The following is an 11,914-nucleotide window of genomic DNA, read 5'->3' on the forward strand; positions in this document are numbered from 1 at the left end:
AAAGATAGAGCTTAGTCATACAGTATTTCTCTTTTTAGAAACATGTATAAGATAGAGATTTCTATTCCTTAATAGCCATCCGGATCTATGGATTTTTTGGCAGGGGAATTCTTTGATTTCAGTTATTTCCTTTCAAAATTATTGGATTATTCCATTTTAAATTTCCTATAATTTGTATAATATTATTTCTCTTTATAGCATTTTATTTTAGTGTGGTAAGAACATTTAATATGACATTACCTTCTTAATAAAAATCTTAAGCCTACAATATAATATAGTTGATTATTGGTACAATGTTGTAGAGCAGATCTCTAGAACTAATTCATGTTGCTTAACTTATGCCCTCTGACTAGTAACTCTCTACTTCTCTCTCTCCCCAGCCCCTGGCAACCACCATTTCACTCTCTGATTCTATGAATTTGACTATTTTAGATACCTCACATAAGTGGAACTGTGCAGGATCTGTCTTTTGTGACTGGTTTATTTCCCTTAGCATAATGCCCATGAGGTTCATCTATGTTGTCACATATTTCAGAATTTCTTTCTTTTTAAGGCTGAATAGTATTCTACCACATACACCATATTGTCATTATCCATTCATCTGCAGATGAATATTTAGGTTGTTTCTACCACATTTTCATTATCCATTCATCTGCAGATGAATATGTAGGTTGTTTCTACACCTTGGCTAATGTGCATAGTGCTGCAATGAATACAGGAGTGCTAATATCTCTTTGAGATCCTGATTTCCATTCTTTTGGATAAATAGCCAGAAGTGAGACTAGAACATATGTGGTTCTATTTAAAATTTTTTAAGAAACCTCTGTACTGTTTTCCATAGCAGCTGCACCATTTTGCATTCCCACCAATAGCAAGCAAGTGTTGTCACTTCACCACATCCTCACCAACACTTGTTGTCTTTTGTTTTTTAATAATAGCCATCCTGACAGATGTCAGGTGATATCTCACTGTGGATTGATTCATATTTCCCTGATGATTAGTGACATTGACTATTTTTTCATATACCTCTTGGGTGTTTGTATCTTCTTTGGAGAAATATCTGTTCAAATTCTCAAGCCTATTTGTTCATTGGGTTATTAGGGTTTTTTATTGTTGTTGTGTGTATTTTTTTTTTTTGGCTATGAGTTATAGGAGCTCTTTATATGTATATGTTTTGGAGATTAACCTCATCAGATATATGGTCAGCAAATTTTTTTTCCCAGGGTCATGTTATCTTTTATTACTAGCACTGATTAATTTAAAAACACATCTGGAAACATGCTCTAAATAAAATGAAAACTACTTTTAGAAACTCATTAGGCCAGATGATGTGACTATAATTGGAAGAAGTTAGGTGCAGAGGCTCAAGACAGTTTCCTGTGCAAGCACTTTGGGGTTGAAGCAAGACCTCCAAGATTCACATGGAGGACAAACCCTGACAGTGACCAAATGTCGTTGCCTATCCTGGAGCTACTTGCCTGTGTATCTGAGTAATTGTTTCCAGTTCCATATCTGGAACATACATGAGTAAGTTATGGTTTTAAATGTCATTAATGACACTGAGAAACCAACATTTGCATGCTTGTGATGGTTTTATGACGCTTAACGACTCCTGGAAATATTTCTCATATTCTTTAGGTTGCCCTTTCATGCTGTCATTGTTTCCTTTGTTGTGCAGAAGCTTTTTAGCTTGATATAGTTCCATCTGTCTATTTTTGCTTTTGTGGCCTGTGTTTTTGGTGTCACATCCATGAAATCATTGCCAAGACGAATTTCATGAAGTTTTTCCTCTATGTTTTCTTCTAGGAGTTTAACAGTTTCAGATCTTACATTTAAGTCTTTAATTCATTTTGATTTGATTTTTCTGCATGGTGTAAAATAAGGGTCTAATTTCAGTCTTTTGCATGTGGATATCCAGTTTTCACAACATCATTTGTTCAAGAAACAATCCTTTCCCCATCATGTGTTCTTGGACCCTCCCTTGTCAAGCACCCTTGTCAAAGATCAGTCAACTGTATACATTTGGATTTATTTCTGAGTTCTCTCTTCTATTGCATTGATCCATATGTCTGTCATTACCCCAGTTCCATACTGTTTTTTTTTTATTTTATTTATTTATTTTTAGCTGTGTTGGGTCTTCGTTTCTGTGTGAGGGCTTTTTCTAGTTGCGGCGAGCAGGGGCCACTCTTCTCTGCGGTGTGCGGGCCTCTCACTATCGCAGCCTCTCTTGTTGCGGAGCACAGGCTCCAGACGTGCAGGCTCAGTAGTTGTGGCTCATGGGCCCAGTTGCTCCGCGGCATGTGGGATCTTCCCAGACTAGGGCTCGAACCTGTGTCCCCTGCATTGGCAGGCAGATTCTCAACCACTGTGCCACCAGGGAAGCCCCCATACTGTTTTGATTAATGTAACTTTGTACTATATTCTGAAATCAGGAAGTGTTATACCTCCAGCTTCATTCTTCTTTCTCAAGATTGATTTAGCTATTGATGGTTTTTTGTGTTCCATATGAATCAAAGATTTGTTTTTTTCTATTTATGTAAAAAAATTCTATGGGAATTTTGATAGGCATTGCATAAAAAAACCTAATTCTACTCCTTAGGGAACTAGAAAAAGAAGAAAAAACTGAGCGCAAAGTTAGCAGAAGGAAGGAAGTTACAAAGATTAAATGAAATAGAAAATTAAAAAATAATAGAAAAAAATCGACAAAACTAAAAGTTGGTTTTTGAAAAGATAAAAAAAATGACAAACCATTAGCTAGACTAAGAAGAAAAGAAAGAAGACTCAAATAAATAAAATCAGAAATGAAACAAGAGACATTATGATTGATGCACAGAAATAAAAAGGATCATAAGAGACTACTGTGATATATATCAAAAAACTAGATAACCTAGAAGAAATCGATAAATTCTTAGAAACATACAACTTATCAAAACTAAATTATGAAGAAATAGAAAGTCTGAACAGACTGATAACTAGTATGCAGATTGAATCAGTAACCAAAAACCTTCCAATAAAGAAAAATCCAGGACTAGATGGCTTCATTACTGAATTCTACCAAACATTTAAACAGTATTTAATGCCAATGCTTCGCAAACTCTTTCAAGAACTTGAAAGGGAGGGAACAGTTCCAAACCCATCTTATTAAGCTAGATTTACCTTGATACCAAAGTCAGACAAAGACAACACAAGAACAGAAAAACTACTGGACAATAGCTGTAACAAATATGTATGCAAAAGTCCTCAACAAAATGCCAGGAAACTGAATTCAATAGCACATTAAAAGGCTTATATAGGCTTGGACTTGGCCAAGATGGTAGAGGAAGAAGACCCTGAGCTCACCTCCTCCCATGGGCACACCAAAATTACAACCATTTTAAGAGCAAATATCAATGAGGACAACCCAAAGACTAGCAGAAAAGATCTTCTACAACTAAAGATATAAAGATGGGACCACAACAAGATGGATGGGGGAATGGAGACTCAGTGTAGTCAAGACCCACACTGCCAGGTAGGAGACCTGCAAACAGGAGGATAATCACAATTGCAGAGCTTCAGGAGTGAGGGGTCCAAGTTCCATATTGAACAACCCAGGCTGGAGGTCCTGCACCAGGAAGATTAGCACCTAGAAAATCTGGATTTGAAGGCCAGTGGGGTGTGCTTTCAGGAGAGCCAGAGGGTTGTAGGAAGTAGAGACTTCACTGTTAAAGGGTGCACACAAAAATCTCACACAACAGAGACCCAGGGCAGAAGCAGTAATTTAAAAGTTCCTGAGTCAGACCCACTTGCTGATCTTGGAGAGCTTCATGAAGAGGCAGGAGACAACTTGGTCTCACCCTGAGGATATAGATGTTGGTGGAATCTGGCCCCAGCTGCGCCAGGACATGGCCCTGCCCACCAGCAGGCCAACACCAGTCCTGGGACTTGGCCTCACCCGACAGTGGGCAGGCACCAGCCCTGGGACTCCTAGGCCACCACCGTCAACCATACCAGAACCCAGTCCTGCCCACAAGTAGGCAAGGAGCAGCCCACCAACTCTGGGGTGCAGAAGTGAAGAGAAATCATTCGCAGCACCCCATGGGCTCCAGTCTGGTGCACCAGTGGGCCAGCACCAGCCTCAGGACCCCCTGAACCCAACAGCCAGCTGCAACAAGATTGAGACCCAACAATCAGTGAGCTGGCACCAGCCCTGGGACTTAGCTCCACCCACCAGTGGCCAGCAACTTCTGTACTAGGCAGGGCCTGACAACCAACCATGCTAAGGACTAACCATGCTCATCAGAGACCCACAATAGTCAGTCCCACAACAACAGAAGGGCCTATGCAGTCCACATATGGAACCCCTAGAGCATATACCTCTGCTGAAAAGAGAGGACTGTGCTTCAGGGCTCCATAGGACATCTTCCTCATAAGGCCACTTCTCCAAGATCTGAAAATGTAATCACCTACCTAATATTAGGTTTACCTAATACATAGAAATAAAAGCAGAGTATCAGGCAAAATGAAATAACTCAGGAATATTTTCAAAATAAAGGAAGAGGTTACAACCTTAGAAGAAGAGGTGGAAAGTGGAGATAAGCAATCTACCTAATAAAGAATTCAAGGTAGTAGTCATAAAGATGATCAGTGAACTTGGAAGAAGAATGGATGGACACAGTGAGAAGTTTGACAAAGAGTTAGAAAATATAAAGAAGAAGCAAACAAAGCTGAAGAATACAATAAATGAAATTTTAAAAAATACACTAGAAGGAATCAACAGTAGATTAGATGATACAAAGAATGGGTCAGAGAACTTGAAGACAGAGTGTGGAAATCACTCAAGCTGAACAGAAAAAAAGAAAAAAGAATTTTAAAAAATGAGGACAGTTTAAGGGACTTCTGGGACAACATCAAGTGCACTAACATTGTCATTATAAGGGGCCCTGAAGGAGAAGAGAGAAAAAGAGACAGAGAACATATATGAAGATACATTAGCTGAAAACTTCCCTAAGTTGAGAAAGGAAACAGACATCCAGGTCCAAGAAGAACAGAGAGTCCCAAATAGGATCAACCCAAAGTGGAACACACCAAGACACATTGTAATTAAAATGGCAAAAATTAAAGATAAAGAGAGAATTTTAAAAGCAGCAAGGGAAAAGTAACAAGTTATGTGCAAGGGAACTCCCATAAGCGTGTCAGCTGACCTTACAGCAGAAACTCTGCACGCCAGAAGGGAGTGGCACGATATATTTAAAGTGATGAAAGGAAAAAAACCTACAAACAAGAATACTCTATTCAGCAAGACCTTCATTCAGATTTAATGGAGAGATCAAAAGTTTTATAGACAAGCAAAAGCTAAAAGAGTTCACCACCAAACCAGCTTCATAAGAAATGTAAAAGGAATTTCTCTAAGCAGAAAAGAAAAGAACAAAAACTAGAGGTATGAAAATTATGAAAGGAAAAATCTCATTGGTAAAAGCAAGTATACAGTAAAGGTAGTAGGTCAACTAATAAACTTAGTAGAAAGGTTAAAAGACAAAGGTACTAAAATCAACTATATTCACAATAAGTAGTGAAGGGATACACAAAATAAAAGGATGAATAACATAATGTCAAAACAGTAAACTTAGTGGGAGGAGTAAAAATGTAAGGCTGTTAAAAAGAGTTTGAACTTAAGAGATCAGCAACTTAAAATAATCATGTATATATAAATAATCTATATATAGATTGCTATATATAAACCTCATGGTAACCACAAATCAAAAATTATGATATATACACACACAAAATGGAGAAAGAAATCCAAAAATAAAACTAAAAATAGTCACCATATCACAAGAGAAGAGAGCAAAAGAAGAAAGGAACAAAAAAGGACTATAAAACAACCTGAAAACAATTAACAAAATGGCAATAAGTACATACCTATCAATAATTACTTTAAATGTAAATAGACTAAATGCTCAAATCAAAAGATATAAAGTGACAGAATGAATTAAAAAAAACAAGACCCATATATATGCTCTTTATAAGAGATTCACTTCAGATCCAAAGATACACTAGCCTGAAAGTAAGGGGATGGAAAAAAGTATTTTTCACAGAACTAGGACAAATAATTCTAAAATTTGTACAGAAACACAAAAGACCCCAAACAGCCAAATCCATCTTGAGAAAGTAGAACAAAGCTGGAGGTATCACACTCCCTTATTTCAAACAGTACTATGAAGCTACAGTCATGAATGCAATATGGTACTAGCACAGAAACAGGTACATAGATTAATGGAACAGAATCAGAGCCCAGAAATGAGCCCACACTTATATGGTCAGTTAATCTATGATATAGGAGGCAAGAATATACAATAGGGAAAAGACAGACTCTTCAATAATTATGTTGGGGAAAGCTGGACAGCTATGTTCAAAAGAATGAAACTGGACTACTTTCTCACACCATATACAAAAATAAACTCAAAATGGATTAAAGATGTAAATGTAAAACTTGAAACCATAAAACTGCTAGAAGAAAACATTGGCAGTAAGCTCTTTGTCATCAGTCTTAGCAATATTTTTTTGGCTCTGTCTCTTCAGGCAAGAGAAACAAACAAACAAACAAATGAACAAATGGAACTACATCAAACTAAAATTGGATATTGTAAATAATGCTGCAATGAACACAGGGGGAACTAACAAAATGGAAAGGCCATCTACTGTTTAGGAGAAGATATTTTTAAACAATATATCTGATAAGGGGTTAATATCCAAAATATACAAAGAACTCATATAAGTCACCATCAAAAAACAAACAAACCAATTTAAAAATAGGCATAGGACCAGAATAGACATTTTTTCCAAAGAAGACATACAGATGGCCAACAGGCACATGACATCAGGATCAACATCACTAATCATCAGGGAAATGCAACTCAAGACCACAATAAAATACCACCTCACACTTGTTAGAATGACTGTTATCCAAAAGACAACAAATAACAAGTGTTGGCAAGGATGTAGAGAAAAGAGAACCCTTGTGGAAATGTAAATTGGTGCAGCCACTATGGAAAATAGTATGTAGGTTCCTCAAAAAATGGAAAATAGAACTACCATATGATCCATAAATTCTACTCCTGGGTATTTATCCAAAGAAAATGAAAACACTAATTTGAAAAGATATATGCACCCCTGTGTTCATTGCAGCATTATTTACAATAGCCAAGATATGGAAGCAACCTAAGGTCCCACTGATAGATGAATGGATAAAGCAGATTTTGTATATATATACCATGGAATACTACTCAACCATAAAACAGAATGAAATCTTGCCATTTGTGACAACATAGATGAACTTAGATGGTATTATGCTAAATGAAATGTCAGACAGAGAAATATAAATACCATATGATTTCACTTATATGTGGAATCTAAAAAACAAAACAAAGGAACAAACATAACAAAATAGAAAAAGTCATAGATACAGAGAACAGATGGTTGCCAGAGGGGATAGAGTGGGTGGATGAGAGAAATAGATGAGGGAAATTAGGAGGTACAAATTTCCAGTTGCATAATAAATGAGCCACAGGTATGAAAGGTATAGTGTAGAGAATATAGCCAATAACTATGTAATATCTTTTTATGGTCTAGGAGGTAACTAGACTTATTGTGGTGACCATTTTGTAATGTATAGAAATATCGAATCACTATGTTGTGCACTGGGAACAAACATAGTGTTGTAGGTCTACTTTACTTCAAAAACAAGCAAACAAACAAACAAGTTCATAGTAAAAGAGATCAGATTTGTGGTTACCACAGGCAGTGAATGGGGGGAGGGGGAATTGGATGAAGCTGGTCAAGAGGTACAAATTTCCAGTTATAAGATAAATGAGTACTAGGGATGTCATGCACTCCATGATAAATATAATTAACACTGCTCTATGTTATATATGGAAGTTGTTAGGAGAGTAAATCCTAAGAGTTCTCATCATGAGGAGAAAAAATTTTTCCTTTTTATTTTATTGTATCTATATGAGATGATGGATCTTCACTAAATTTATTGTAGTAATTATTTCATGATGTATGTAAGTCAAATCGTTATTCTGTACACCATAAACTTATACATGCTGTATTCTATTATATCTCAAGAAAACAGGAAGAAATAATTAAATATATAAATAAACAAAACAAAAATAAGTAAAATGCTCATACACCATCTACTATACAACACAGGGAACCATATTCAGTAACATGTAATAACCTATAATGAAAAAGAATCTGAAAAAGAATATATATATGTATGTATAAATGAATCACTTTGCTGTACACCTGAAACTAACACAACATTGTAAATTAACTATACTTCAATTTTTTAAAAAAATTTATTGGCGTATAGATGATTTACAATGTTGTGTTAGTGTCTGCTGTACAGCAAAGTGAATCAGTTATACATATACATATATCCACTCTTTTTTAGATTATTTCCCCATATAAATCATTACAGAGTATTGAGTAGAGTTTCCTGTGCTATACAGTAGGTCCTAATTAGTTCAATTTTTTAAAAATGTTAAAAAAAGAATTGTAAAGTGAAAACTATAAAATATTAATGAAAGAAATTACAGAAGACAAAACAAATGGAATGACATTCCATGTTCATGAATTGGAAGATTTTATGTTGTTAAAATGTCAATTAAAATGGTAAAAATTCTTATGATCAATCTGTCACTTTCAGAATTTTTTAATTGATATGATTGTTTATAATACTGTCTTGTTATTTTTTCTATTTGTTATACCAGTATTATTTCTAACTTTCATTCTATATTGTTTATTTTTATTTTCTATTTTTCTTAGTAAATTTTGCCATAGTTTTGTTCAATCAATCTCTAGGAAAAAAATCCTTTTATGTTTATTCAATTTTGTTCCTTTTTATTGATTTTTGCCTGTAGTTTTATTGTATCTGTCCTTCTTATTTTGTTGAGTTCACTGTTTGCTTCTTTTGCTCAACATTGGTAGCTGATATATGTATTTCAGGTGATAAATTAGCTCTGAGTGCTCCTTTAAATTTGTCCAAGAATTTTAAACATATTTTTCCTTTCTTGCAAAGTGTTAAATTATATAAGCACATTTCTTCTTTTCCAAAGAATTTTTGAACAATGTTTATGCTCCATGATGGCAGGGATTTTTTTCCCCCCTCTTTTGTTCACTCTTCTGCATCCCAAGTCTCTATCTTTTGTGTTTTTAGCTTATTTGTATATGTCATAAATGCTAATATAATAGAACATTTTTTCCATTTTATTTTTGACTTTCACATTTCATACTGGTAACATTTTTCTCTTTTCTCCTATGCTGTCTTTCACTAGGTTAAATATTCTTTTGCTAGTTTGAATCATATTTTATGCTATTCTTCTGGTGTTTTGCCTTAACTTACTAAGAACTTATATTTTTATGTTTATTTCTTAAACATACACATCTTGGCATAATTCTCACCTACCTGTCATAATCTTATTATCTAACCTCTTACCCCCTTCCATGCACATTTGAATTATTGAATTATAAACATACAATTTTGGGGATCTTGCTTTTTCTAGGCAGTTATAAGTTTTGATGAGTTTATTTACCCTTTCTGCATATCTTTCTATGTAGCATCCTCCTGGATTAATTTTTCTTTTTTCTAGAATACTTCTTTTGAAAATATTTTCAAGGAGAGTCTTGATGTAATAAATTTTCTGAGATTTATATGCTTAACAAAATCTTTTTTTTATCCTGTCATTTTATAATATTTTGCTAATAAAATTTAGGACAGAGTCTTTCAGTAGATTTATTAAAATGTCAAAATATCATCTGCAAAATATCATCCATATACTTGGGGGGGAAAACAATAGAGAAAATTTTAAAGTAAAGTGATAGAAAAAGATAAAACTGGCAAAAACAAAAAATAATCTAACAGCATGGTGTACATGTGTTTAGGAAAAGCCATGTATAAGAATGTTTATAACACCACTATTAAAAATAACCCCAAAATGGAAACAAACAAATGTCTAGTAACAGCAGAATAGATAAATAAATGTGGCATTTAAAGAATGGGATAGTATACAGCAGTGAGAATGAATGAACCACAACTACATGCAATAACATGGATGAATTTTTCAAATCTGTTGAGTGAAAGAACCCAGACACAAATGAGGACATACTCTATGATGCCATTTATACAAAGTTTATGAACAGGCAAGTCTAGTCTATGATGTTGAAAGTAAGAGTGGTGGGAAGGTGGCAGTGACAGGAAGGGTAGGCAAAGAGAGTAGGACAGTTTCTGGTGAGCTGGGAATAGTCAGTTTTTTATCTGCTTCTGGCTATGCAAGTATGTTTACTCTATGATGATTCATATTGGGTAGTTATGATGTATGCACTTTCCTCTATGAATAACACATTTAATCAAAAAATTGAAAGTATTTTTTAAATATATCTTTGTAACAATATTTATAAAAGATAAAGTAGAATTCAAAGTTATTTTTCTTCAATATTTTGAAAGTTAACTCATTGCCTTCTTGCATCCAGCACTACCTTGTGACATTTAAAGCCACTTTGGGGACTTCCCTGGTTGCACAGTTGTTGAGAATCCGCCTGCCAATGCAGGGGACACGGGTTCGATCCCTGGTCTGGGAAGATCCCACATGCTGCAGAGCAACTAAGCCCGTGAGTCACAACTACTGAGCCTGTGCTCTAGAGCCCGTGAGCCACAACTACTGAGCCCACGCACCACAACTACTGAAGCCCGCACGCCCTAGAGCCCGTGTGCTGCAACTACTGAGACTGCATGCTGCAACTACTGAAGCCCGCACGCCTAGAGCCCGTGCTCCGCAAGAGAAGCCAGTGCAATGAGAAGCCCGCGCACCACAACGAAGAGTAGCCCCCGCTCACGGCAACTAGAGAAAGCCTGCGCGCAGCAATGAAGACACAATGCAGCTAAAAATAAAAATAATAATAATTAATTAACTAAATAAAACACAGCTGTTTAAAAAAATAAAAAAATAAAGTCACTTCGATTCTCTTTCTTGGTGTTTCTACTTGTCATTTTTGAAGCTTTAAGAATTTTCTTTCAATTTCCTTAATTTGATCTTAATTCCGCTATGTCTATAAGTTGGCTTTCTTTTATGTATCCTGTTTGGCACTCCATGAATATTTTAGTCCTTTCAATATGTTTGTGTTTTTCTGAAAATCAGTCATTATTTTAGTTACCGCCCTGGAATTTACAGCCCCATGGATCCTTAGGTAAAAGCTCTGTCCCAGCACCTTGTCATAGGGGTGGTGGTAGGAAAACAGAAAAGGCTTTAGGAATTGAACACTTCATTGATCTGTTTGTCTTTCTTTGTTTGTTTAAGAGCCAAGAACTCCGGAACTTGTTAAAATGAGAAGAATCCTCATCATCAATACAAATGAAAGAAAACTCCTCACATAGAGAAAAAAACCCAGTCACATCATGAATGGAGAGATCATTACAGCATTGATGGCTTCAATATATAATTTGGTTCTGGATAAAAATATACATTTGTTTTGTAAAGTGTCTATTGGTTAAATTCAGCTTCAAAATATTTGGATTTTCCGAGGTGGTAATTGTGGAAACTGTGTAACATTTCTCAAAAATCATTTCGTACTTGCCAGCTCCACAGTGTAGATTGCCATTCCTCCAAGCGCCAACGCAGTGAAACAATTCATGTCTTCCCACCTCTCCCTGATTCCTTTCTCTGTCTGCACAATGAAAATGGAAACGGTGTATATTTTTTCAAACATTTTCTGTTTCCCCAGTTGCCACCTCTGAAAACTGCGAATCGTTTTGAAGATAGGAAAAGAGGAGTACTATTTATTTTATTTTATCCCCTACAAGTAAACTGGAAAAACTGGCCTTCACGTCTCTGCTTGGGGGGCGGGGCGGGGGTGGGGAGGAGGGGCATTTGTGTCG

General features: G+C 35.6%; 1 long non-coding RNA gene across 5 annotated transcripts in view; it reads left to right on the forward strand.

Moving 5' to 3' along the window:
- Positions 1-11,857, forward strand: part of LOC133093315 (uncharacterized) — a 37,155-nt gene extending 25,298 nt beyond the window's left edge. For 4 of the 5 annotated variants that reach the window (XR_009701260.1, XR_009701256.1, XR_009701258.1 and 1 more), the window contains one exon: positions 11,337-11,857. This is a non-coding gene — a long non-coding RNA (uncharacterized LOC133093315). Of the gene's footprint in view, positions 1-10,512; positions 10,989-11,336 lie in introns of those variants that run through there. The other variant, XR_009701257.1, reaches the window with a different exon arrangement.
- Positions 11,858-11,914: the final 57 nt, after the last annotated feature.

The sequence above is a fragment of the Eubalaena glacialis genome, chromosome 6 (genome assembly GCF_028564815.1).
Source record: "Eubalaena glacialis isolate mEubGla1 chromosome 6, mEubGla1.1.hap2.+ XY, whole genome shotgun sequence".
Lineage (NCBI taxonomy): Eukaryota > Metazoa > Chordata > Mammalia > Artiodactyla > Balaenidae > Eubalaena > Eubalaena glacialis.